The 12,400-nt window shown below is 41.2% G+C and overlaps 1 non-coding gene across 1 annotated transcript; it reads right to left on the bottom strand.

Annotated features, from left to right (window-relative positions):
- Positions 1–1,623: 1,623 nt before the first annotated feature.
- Positions 1,624–1,761, bottom strand: LOC119933762. The gene has a single exon (XR_005452636.1). It is a non-coding gene; the product is annotated as a small nucleolar RNA SNORA7 (small nucleolar RNA).
- Between the last annotated feature and the right edge of the window lie 10,639 nt (positions 1,762–12,400).

The raw sequence follows: 12,400 nt of genomic DNA, 5'->3' as shown, positions 1-12,400 counted from the left end.
GATACAAGGTAATCAGGTTGGACACAGACCCGTTCCTACATGAGGCTCACACTCTTAATCCCCATTTTACAGATGAGAGAACTGAGGCACAGAGAAGTGAAGTGACTTGCCCAAGGTCACCCAACAGACCAGTGGCAGAGTAGGGATTAGAACCCATGCCCTCTGATTCCCAAGCCCGTGCTCTTGCCACTACACCACACTGCTTACCACAACCTCTGTAAAACTTATGTACATATATAGTCTATCAATCCACTGATCTGCAATTTATTTACATGTCTGTCTTTTTCTGAATCAAACTGAGAGCTTCTTGAGGGCAGGGATCATGTTTTCTAATTCTGCACCCTCCCAGTGCTCAATATACTGCTTTGCACACAGTAGAGCAGTAGTGTTCAATAAATGTAATTGATTGACTGATTGATTAGGCATAGTATTCAGATGGCCAGACCCCAAAGCCATACTATCACTGTCCCCTCTCCGCTTCAGACCCTTGGTTCCAAATATGCCTCTAAGATGGCAGAGCAGACCACCTTCCTTATGCATAGGCTTTAATCTCTCCACCTGATATCTTCTTTCTGATTCAAAATGATTTTCCCAGCAGAAATGGCTGGAAATCCCAGGATATGTTTCCTGATCCTGCTGTCATATGATGAGCTGAAAGGAAGAAAAAAATAAATGTATTGATTCAATGGAGAATGCTTTAACCTAGAAATGAGATGACACCAGCGCATTCCATAAAATGTGCGAAGGATGTCGGCAACCATTCTGGGGAAAAAGTGATAAATCCCATTATCACATTTGTCATTTTTCTCAGCATTGCACGGCCCTTGTGAAAGGCAGAATTCCATTAGAGTTTCCAATTTCATTCCCAAAATGAACTAATACTATTTTTTACCTCATTCTATTAATTTGTTGAGGCTCCTCCATAGTCCTAAAAGGAGTCTTTGCAAATGCACTCACTGGGATGGCCACAGAGGGTTCATTAACCTTAATCTATCTGATTCTGTTCTAATTACCTCCCTCCCACCAATCAGCTCCTCATCCAGCTTCTCTCACATCTGATTGGTCCAAGAGAATGGGAGAAGGGCGGCTGAAGGTGCCAGGGTGCCCGGCTTGGTTTATAAATTCAGACACCTCACAGTTTATTGGGAACCAAGCCCTGTATTCAGCCTAATAAGTGAGTAGGTCATACTAATCCATTGGCTGACAACTAACTAGAATTCCCCAGCAGGTAACCCCTGAACTATTCCTATGGAGACGACTAGAGGTCTTTCAGGCCCACCTCTAATGAAGACTTTCTAGTTTTTAGTAGCAACATTTCAAATTTTGATTTGTGCTTTTGACTCCTGCCTTTTGACATCTCCTTCAGGAGGTATGCTGGTGATAGCAGCACTACCATCTTTCATTTGGATTTAAACTCTTGATCATCACAGATGCTCTTAAAGACTAGGGCAATGGATACAATTCTGGCTAGAAGGGGAATAATAATAATAATGGTAGTGTATCCAATGAGTTTTCTGCGTAAAAATATGGAAGTGGTTAACCATTGCCGCCTTCCGCGCAGTAAACTCGTCTCCACCCTCAACTCTCACCCATGCCACTGCTACCCAGCATGGGTGAGTTTTAACTTGTAGCAGATTGCCTTCCATTCGCTAGCCACTACCCAAGCTAGGAATGGAATGGGTAGGTCTCTGCTTGACTCTCCCTCCCATAGCCGAGACTTGTATAGTACTGGAAACTCTCCAGGTGCGACCCTGAGAGGGGAGTGCAGTGTTTTAGGTTACAGAAATTCAATATTGCATTACAGTGACTACAGAGCTGAGTTTTGTCAAAAATTCCCAAATGAAGCAAGGGAGACTAGTACACTTTTGACCCAAATGGAATGTTTGTGTGTTATTTATACTTCTTCCTCTACTACTTCCTCTTTCATAGTAGAGGAGGCAGTATGCCTTGTGGAAACATAGTGGACCTGGGATTCAGGAGATGTGGGTTCTAGTCTTAGCTCTGTCACTGCTAGATATTTGACTTTGAGCAAACCACTTGATTTCCCTCTGCCTCAGTTTGTTAATCAGTAAAATTGGGACAGGATACCTGCTCTCTTTCTTAGATGATGAGTCTGGGTGGGACGGTATTTGATCTGATTATCTTGTATTATCTGATTATCTTGTATTTATCCCAGTGCTTAACACATAGTAAGTGCTTAATCACTGCCACTCAGTCAGCTCTCCCTCTCCTATCTTGCCTCCATGATCTTCTACTCCAAACCAACCCACACATTATGCTCCTCTAATGTCAACCCCAGTATATAACCCTGCTGAGCCACCATACCTCAATTTCATCTGTCTCGCTGCCAAACCTCACCCATGTCCTCCCTCTGGCCTGGAACTTGCTCCCCATTCATATCCAACACAGCACCTTTCTCTCCACCTTAAAAGCCCTCCTAAAGTCACATCTCCTCCAATAGGTCTTTCCTGACATGGCGAACAGTTCTCCTATTCACGCTGCCTTCTACCTTGCCTATACACTTGGATCTATACTTCTTAAGCTCTTGATATCCACCCCTTCTCCTGTACTATGCCACTTAAGTACACATCTTTCTACTCTTCTATTTCCCCTATCTTTAATTTATTTAAACATCTATCTCCCCACCTTGACTGTGAGGTCCTTGTTAGCAGGGAATGTGTCTACCAACTCTGTGGCATTACACTCTTCCATGTGCTTCCTGCAGTGCTCAGCACACAGTAAATGCTCAATAAATACCACTGATCAATTGATTGATTTAATGATCTATGAACCGGGTTAGTGGTTTGTGGAAGGAATTCCAAACCTTAAAGAAGCTCATGAGATTCAAATTGGTAATGGATACATTTTTATTAATCAATTGTATTTATTGAGTGCTTATGTTGTGCAAAACACTCTGCTAAGTGCTTGGGAGAGTACAAGTATAGCTCCCAAATATATTGGTATTCTATACATTGCTCAAAACATGAAACTTGGGGATTCATAACATTTATTGCTGAAGTCCCTTGGTGTTTGCTACTGAAAAAATGTCTAAGCACATATGGCAGTGAAAGGCCAGTATATGGAAACATAGAGAATGTCAGTCGTATTAATTGAGTACTTACTATGTGAAGAGCCCTGTATTAAGCATTTGGTAGAGTACAATATAACAATATAACAGACACATTCCCCACCCACAGAGAGCTTACCATCTAGAGGGGAATGTGTCGGATGTGCAGCAGGGAGAAAGCTTTGCTCACCTTTTAGGGAAAAGGAACTCCAAAGAGACTTGTTTAAAATTTGTCTTCCTTTTAATTTCTTGATGTCATTATGCACTCACATATTTCTGATGTCTGAACGGCAAAAGCAAGTAAGGCACGCAGTCACTGAGCTGAGATGACAACCAGTCACCGAGCTGAGATGACAACCTGGGTAGGAAGAGCCACAACATGGTTTTAGAATTTATCAGGACCCCAGCAGGACACTCTGGAACAGTAGGCACCCAACAACTCCAAATTCACTGATATCACTGGGTTGCTAATTGTAAAGTACCGATATAAATTAGGAAGCAAAAATGAAGATAATAAAATAGATTTCCAAGAATTACTGAGGAGAAATGAAGTTTCAGAAATTAAATTAGTGTTACTATGATAAAATCTTGGAAACAATATTAAAGTTTGAAGAAAAGAGGACTTATAGTTGGAGGAAATGAGGTAGGGTAGAAATTCAAATAGCTACTATTGACCCTTGTAAGGGAAAACAGTTTGGTATCATTTGGGCTGCCATTCCATGTTAAATTAAAGAAGGCATTGGCAAACCTTTCTTTTAGAAATAATAATAATAATGATGGTATTTGTTAAGCACTTACTATGTGCCAAGCACTGTTCTAAGCACTGAGGTAGATTCAAGGTAATCAGGTTGTCCTACATGGGGCTCACAGTCTTAATCCCCATTGCCCAGGGTTAAATCAACAGCAATGGCAGTAGATGATTCTGGGAGAGGACTGGGAAATGACTGAATTTTTGAAAAGCTTAAGAGTTTGGATGGGCCAAAAAGCTCACCTAGCTTAGTTATTCTCTGGAAGCCAGAAAGGGAGTAAGTTTGAATAGGACCCAAGAGAAAGTATTGCTGGAGGGGTATTATCATCATCATCAATGGTATTTATTGAACTCTTACTGTGTGCAGAGCACTGTACTGTACTGTACTATTGTACTTGGAAGAGTACAATACAACAGAGTTGGCAGTCATGTTCCCTGCTGACAATGAGCTTACAGTTTAGAGGGGTATTATTACTATTGTCATTATTGTTGCTGTTACTGTCATCATTATTATCATCATTGTTTCTGGTACTTTTATGGTTATATTTGTTAAATTCTTGCTTTGTGCTAAGTGTTAGGAAAGATATACGATTTACAATTTACAATTAAGAGTTGAGATAGACACAAAAAGACCTCAATTTAGGTGAGGAGGGATGGCAGGCACTGAAACAGGACTAAATTGCAAATAATAAGAGCAAATTGTACATGAAATCCCTGGCTTCAATCGCCTTTTGGAACCTGGGAATGAGCTGCAGACCCGGAATGTAGATAGTTGGCTTCTAATTGCAACCTGTCAGAAATATGTTTCAATTATTTATGAGTTCCATAATTCAGGCAATCCAGAAATGAATTTCCAGATTCCCACAGTAGCTCCACTGAATAGCCAGTCATTTCATTTCAACCCTTCTCTAAAGTCAATATGCTTATAGCAGGGCATTTTTGCACTTTTCAGCTCCCAGAAGATTCCTGTCACTTGGAAATGACAAAATCGGAATCCAACTGAAGGAGCATTTGTAAATCTCGACATTCTCCTGTGATTTTTTTGCCTCTGCATCTTGTTAGTGCCACGCTTGAATCCACACCATTAGAGCAGCAATCCAGCTGCTGTCTTTTTCCGCTACCCGGGACTCCTGCTAAGATGGATCAACGCTTGGAAAATGCTTTTATTCCTCCACTTTTATTATCCAGAGACCAAAACATGAACATATGCAAGCAATTATCAGAAGAGTTGCCAGGCTCCTAGGTTGGGGCAACATGCCCCTGTACGCTCAGAAAAGATCTTAACTGGGGAAGACAAAGCAGGTTGGGACTCATCAACAGAGAGATGTTGCTAATCAGAGCCTGCAGTTAGCTAGGTAGGGCCAATTAAGATGGTGGCAGCCCTTGATCACAGGTACTTAGAGGAATCAGGCTCCAAAGGTTAAACCTGAAAAGGAATAAAAAATCAGAAATCTTAGCAGCAGGGGGTTATTAATGATAATGCAAAAATAATAATCTCTACCTTTTGGGTTTTTATTCAGTCCAATGTTATTTCTTCTAAAAGTTCTTAGCATTTCCCCAGTACATAATCTCCATCTCAGAATAGCCTGTGATTTAGGTAGGTTTAAAACACCTATTAGTATTATGAAATGTATTAAGTGCTTACTTTTGGTCAAGCACTGTGCAAAGTGCTGGAGTTGCTAGGTGTAAGACTGTCAGATGAGGCACAATCTCTGCCCTACACTTTTTTAATGGTAGTTGTTAAGCACTTACTATGTGCCAGGCACTTTCTAAACAGTGGGCTAGCTTTATAAGTGATAGAAAGAGTAGGTATACTAGCCACATTTTACAGATGAGAAAATTGAGGCACTGGGGTGCTCAATGATATACTCGCCCTTCTGGTAATTCAATGTCTTGCCTTTCTCCCTCACTAGATTGCAAATGACTTGAGGACAAAGTAGCATGGCTCAGTGGAAAGAGCACGGTCTTGGGAGCCAGAGGTCATGGGTTCTAATCCTGGCTCTGCCACTTGTCAGCTGTGTTACTTTGGGCAAGTCACTTAACTTCTCTGGGCCTCAGTTATCTCATTTGTAAAATGGGGATTAAAAGTGTGAGCCCCACGTGGGGCAAACTGATCACCTTGTATCCGCCCCCCCCCAGCGCTTAGAACAGTGCTTCACACATAGTAAGTGCTTAAAAAATGCCATCATTATTATTATTATTTATGATTGATTGATTGATTTTTTTTCCATTGTATTTGTTAAGCACTTACTACATGCCAAGCACCGTACTAAGCTCTGTGGCAGATACAAGTTAATCAGGTTCCCAGCCTTGAACTCCATTTTACAGAAGATGCAACTGAGGCCCAGAGAAGTTAAGTGACTTGGCCAAGGTCACACAGGAAAGAAGTGGCAGAGCTGGGAATAGAACCCAGGTCCTGATTGATTTGCCCAGGATCACAGTGCAGGTTAATGGCAGAGCTGGGATTTGATTTGATGTGCAGTACTATGCTTCTTCCACCAGGGCACTTTGATTTCTAAGGGATTAATGAAGAATTTAATTGGGAATTACGTTCACATCCTCCTAGATATAGGAGATGACAGGCTTTATTCTTAATCTGCCAGGTTGATAAACAGAAACTCATGATCCTGGAGAAAAGATAAGGTGTATCATGGAGATTTCCCAGCTGGAAATGGCCAGGGCTTAAACTTGATAACTTTTGGGCAGCAGGAATTGTGAGATCGAAAGGAAATCTTTCTCCCAGGGAAACAAAGCTCCAACCTTCAGGGTCTTTGTTGGTCTGGGTCTTTTCCATTACCCTGAGAGCTCAGCCGGAGATTTATGTTAATTAATGGCCATAAAATTAAAATGGCCCTTTAAAGCCCATCGATGGGCCGATAAGGTCTCTGTCAGCATTCTCCAGCTTCCCTCAGCTGATTGAGCGGACAAACTCCACAGAGACAGTTGGGGAGCTGCCATTCTCCATTTGCCAAACACTGTTCTCAGCATTGGGTTAGATAGAAGTTAAAAGAAGCAGCATGGCTTAGTGGAAAGAGCCTGGCTTGGAAGTCAGAGGTCTTGGGTTCTAATCCTGCCTCTGCCACTTGTCAGCTGTGTGACTTCAGGAAAGTCACAACTTCTCTGAGCCTCAGTTACCTCATCTTTAAAATGGGGATGGATGCTGTGAGCCCCACGTGGGACAACTTGATAACCTTGTATCTACCCCAGTGCTTAGAACAGTGCTTGGCACATAGTTAGTGCTAAAGAAATGCCATTATTATTATTATTAGGAGGAAGAGAACTGATTGAGTGCCTTAAAGCCAATGACCAGGAGGTGCTGCTTAATGAGAGGAATGGGCAACCATTTGAGGTTTTTGAGAAGGGGAAATGTATGCAGAGTGACGTTTTAGAAAAGTGATCTGAAAAGCAGTATGGCCTGGGGAGGGGAGAGACTGGAGGTAGGGGATCAGGGAGGAGGCTGATGCAGTATTCAAGCCAGGGTCTGATATGTCCCTGGACTGGAGTGGTAGTTTGAGAAGCAGCGTGGCTCAGTGGAAAGAGCCCGGGCTTGGGATGCAGAAGTCATGGGTTCTAATTCTGACTCTTCCACTTGTCTGCTGTGTGACCTTGGGCAAGTCACTTAACTTCTCTGTGCCTCAGTTACCTCATCTGTAAAATGGGGATGAAGACTGTAAGCCCCACTTGGGACAGCCTCATTACCTTGTATCTACCTCAGTGCTTAGAACAGTGCTTGGTACATAGCTTAACAAATACCAACATTATGATTATTATTATGAGGGGCTCACTTGGGGAGACATGGGTACCTTTGCTGTAGGAACCTATATGGAATTTTGATGAGGTTTCACAAGATGATTATTTGCCACAAGGCTCCCTTGGGTAAGATTTTTCAAATAGTTTTAAGTCTTTTCCTTTGAAAGCTGTTCATGTGAGATCATCAATAAGCTTTATTGAGCACCTATTGTGCTCACTGCACAATGGCTGCTTAGGTGTGACCACCTGGAAGGAATAGAAATTAAGCATGAAGTGTTTCCTGAAAAAGGTGAGATTGCAAAAGAGTTTTGAGATCTCTTCCCTAAAGTGTGCATTGGGAGGATTCTTGTTAGAGGCTTATTATGTACCAAATACTGAAGTAAACCGTGGGGTAGATACATGATAATCAGGTTGCCACACTCCCTGTTTCACACAGGGCTCATGGTCTAAGTAGGCAGGGGAACAGGTATATAAACTGTATTTTACAAATAAGGAAACTGAGGCACAGAGAAGTTAAGTGACTTACACAAGGTCACAAAGCAGGCAAGTGATGGAGTTGAGATTAGAAGCAGGTTTCTTGACTCCCAGGCCTGTGATCTTTCCACTTGTCTTGGTAAATTCTATTTGCAGTAGCATAATTATCGAGTCATGAGCTAAGGGCGAACTCAAGCTCTATAAGAGAGGTCACATTTGTTTTATGGACTCTGCTTGGTGAATTGCTGCTGACTGGGCAAGTATCCAGCATCTAAAGTGGAAAGTTCTCAAGTGAAGGAGACCAGAACACCCTACACACCAGAAAATCCCTGAAAAACTTGTAAAGCCAGGAATGTCATTCCATAAACCCAGGGAGCATGCATTACACTTTGAAAACAGGGTACCTTCAGGAAACTGGGATTTCTGGATCGGAATCCTCCATTAGACATTTGGCATATTTTTAGTATTTTTTAAATGGTATTTGTTAAACTTTTGCTGTGTCAGATACTCTTATTAAACACTGAAGTAGGTACAAGATGAACAGGTTGGACACAGCCCCTTGTCCCACATGGGACTCACATTCTAAATCAGAGGGAGGAAGATTTAATCCTCCTTTTACACATAAAGAAACTGAGGCACAGATAAGTTAAGTGACTTGGTCAAGGTCTAAAGCCAGAAAAAGGTTCCTAAAAACTTCAACCAACTTACAACATAAAAGGAGAAAACCGAGAGTAATCACTCAATACTATTTTTTGAGTATATGCTGGTGTAGAACACTATACTAAGTGCTCAGGAGAGTACAATAAAACAGAGTTGGTAGACATCTTCCCAGCCCACAAGGAGCCTTACAGTCTAGAGGGGGAGAGAGATATTAAAATAAATAATGGGTATGTATTTAAATGTTGTGGGGCTGATCTCTGAGGGACACCCATATCAAGGGGTTGGGAGGCAGAAGGATAGTTGTTAGAAGTGATTGAGAAGGAGCAGTAAATGATGGAAAGAGAACTAGGAGAGAACAGTTTTCGGATACCAAGGTCAGATTTTCTTTCTGAGAAGAGAGTGTTTCACCATGTTACACACAGGCTAGATTTGAGTCAGCTAGATTTGATAAATTGGACTTGACCTTGGAGAGTGCTGGTAAAGCATAGTTCAGGGAGCAGAAACCAGATTGTAGAGGATCTTAAGGGAGATGGAAAGGAAGTGAAGCCAGTGGGTTCGTTCAACGCATTTGGTGAATTGGAATGCACTGAGAACAGGGAGATGTGGTGATAGCTGGAGGTTGAAGTGGTATTAAGAGAAGCCTATTTTTTGTTAGCATGTTGCTAGCATGTTTGAAGTCAAAAGGAAAGATGCCATCAGAGGGCTAACAGTAGAAGATGGTAGTGGAAGAGGGTAGAAGGATTAGTGTATTCTCATTCAGAGTGAATAGAAAATCCAAATGTATGATTCCTTAGTATTTTAAAAAAAAATTCCCAGATCAAATATTATCTATTATTTAATATATCTTTGCTAAATAGTCTAATCCATTATAACTGTTTTCAAAAGTTTTAGAAAGAATAGGGAAAATAATTCCAAAGTAAATAAAACAAAACCACTTTCACTGTCCTAACATTTGGAATCCTCAAGTTAAATATTGTTAAAATTATTAGAAAAAAAATCCTCATAAATCCCTCATAATTAATTTAGTTACGCTCAAAATGATGAGGTCACTCTATCTAACAAAAGAATGGAAAGCAGAAAAGTACTAGGGAAAATGTGTATTCAAAGGAAAACAAACCATGGAAAAGGGCAAGAAAAATGGAATAGAAATTGTTTTGGGTTTATCTTAATAATCTAATTATCTAATAATCTAATTAATATAATAATAACAATTCTGAGACAAATAGTAAGTAATTATGAAATAATGGTGTTTTTAAAGTGTTTACTATGTGTCAAGTGCTGTACTAAGCACTGGGAGAAATCCAAGATAATATAGATGGACACAGTTACAGGCTTGGGAGTCAGAGGTTCTAATCCCTGCTCTGCCACTTTTCAGCTGTGTGACTTTGGGCAAGTCACTTAATTTCTCTGTGCCTAAATTACCTCATCTGTAAAATGGGAATTAAGACTGTGAGCCCCACGTGGGACAACCTGATTACCTTGTATCCCCCCAGCGCTTAGAACAGTGCTTGGCACATAGTAAGTGCCTCATAGTAAGTGCCTCCTCACCGTACCTCGTTCTCACCTGTCCCGCCATCGACTCCCGGCCCACGTCATCCCCCGGGCCTGGAATGCCCTCCCTCTGCCCATCCTCCAAGCTAGCTCTCTTCCTCCCTTCAAGGCCCTACTGAGAGCTCACCTCCTCCAGGAGGCCTTCCCAGACTGAGCCCCTTCCTTCCTCTCCCCCTTGTCCCCCTCTCCATCTCCCCTTCTTACCTCCTTCCCTTCCCCACAGCACCTGTATATATGTATATATGTTTGTACATATTTATTACTCTACTTATTTATTTATTTACTTTACTTGTACATATCTATTCTATTTATTTTATTTTGTTAGTATGTTTGGTTTTGTTCTCTGTCTCCCCCTTTTAGACTGTGAGCCCACTGTTGGGTAGGGACTGTCTCTATATGTTGCCAATTTGTACTTCCCAAGCGCTTAGTACAGTGCTCTGCACATTGTGAGCGCTCAATAAATGCGATTGATGATGATGATGATGATGAGTAAGTGCTTAACAAATGCCATTATTATTATTATTTTTATTATTACAGTCCCTGTCCCACATGGGCCTCACAGACTAAGTAGGAAGGAAAACAGGTATTTTTTCCCCATTTTGCAGATAATGAAACTGAGGAAGGGAGAAGTTAAGTAACTTGTCCAAGGTCACACATCAGGCAAGTTACAGAATGGGAATTAGAGCTCTGTTCCTCTGACTCCCAGGCTTGTGCTCTTTTCACTAAGCTATGCTGCTTCTCATAGTCCTGTTGGGAATGAGAACTGGATTATCAGCAGGAAAAGTTATTTTCTATCATCATTTACTTGTAGGGGTGTAGAGGATGTAGAATCAGATAATTCCAGGATCCTATGTGTGAAATTTCCCATTCAAATGTTCTAGGCTCTGGGGTAGATATAGATTTATGTATAAGATTCTCGAGGGGGGAACCATAATTTATATTTGTGTTGTCCTCTCCAAAGTGCCTAATAGAATGCTCTGCACCCAGTATGTGCCCGGTAAATGCTACCAAAAATCAATCAATCCATTAGTGATATTTATTGAGCGCTTTCTGTGTGCAGAGAACTGTACTAAGCACTTGGGAGAGTACACTACAACAGAATTGGTAGACAGGTTCACTGATCACAAAGATTTTACAGTCTGGAGGGGACTCTAATCTAGTGTTCCAGCCAGGGATCAATGGTCATTATCTTATGTAATTCTGGCTGATCGCCATGTTGGATTTACTCCAGAGCTCTACTTTACCTACACAGCAAAGGGGTGTGATACACTACAGCACAAATACAGTGGCTCTGGAAACAGATTTTTTTTTTCCATGTAGCAACCCATGAATACTCTGTGAACTATTGCCTCACCATCCTTCTTGTCCAAGATTTGGGAGAGTGTTGTGTCAGGATGGAGGTTTGGGGGAGGGGGACGGGGGCCCATACAAAGTGCTCCAGAGTTAGCTTCAAGGTGAACTAAAAAGCTTGAGAAACCCTGTCTTGGTATATCTCAATTTACTTGTGGACATCTGCTCAAACATTCCGTAGAGCTGAATGGCTATCTTATTCTTTAAAATCACATATAGAAATAAGAAACTCACAACATTAACCAACATTAACTGTAATTTATTCCATTTCTTGTCATTTTATCCCCAGTGGAGGTGATCGATAAAGCTTCCTCAAACAGCCTTTTGCAAATGGTTCTAATTCCAGGTCTGCCACTCATTTGCTATGTGACCTTGGGCAAGTTGCTTCACTTCTCTGTGTCTCAGTTATCTTATCTGTAAAATGGGGATGAAGACAGTGCACCATGTGGGTCAAGGGCTGGGTTCAAATTGATTATCCTGTATCTATCCCAGCACCTAAGATCTTAACAAATACCATTAACCCTCCCCCCTCTCCCCAGAACAGGGTCCCAAACCATGAAAATTTTGGAAGACTCTAACACGTATAACAGTACTTAACAGTATGAAATCTTTCAGATTGCATCGGGTAAGAATGTTATTTGGTCACCTCTTTAGACTAATTGTTCCCACTTCTTTAAAACACTTGCTTAGATCCTATTTTCTTGTCCCTTAATCACTCCCTCTATGGTCAGTGATACACCAAAGTTTTTTTCTACAAAATCATGCCTACTCATCAACTTCAAAAATGTATCTTAATTTTC

This window comes from Tachyglossus aculeatus, chromosome 10, assembly GCF_015852505.1.
Source record: "Tachyglossus aculeatus isolate mTacAcu1 chromosome 10, mTacAcu1.pri, whole genome shotgun sequence".
NCBI lineage: Eukaryota > Metazoa > Chordata > Mammalia > Monotremata > Tachyglossidae > Tachyglossus > Tachyglossus aculeatus.
The sequence above is the reverse complement of the archived record's forward strand: the minus strand, read 5'-3'. Positions and strand labels throughout refer to the sequence as shown.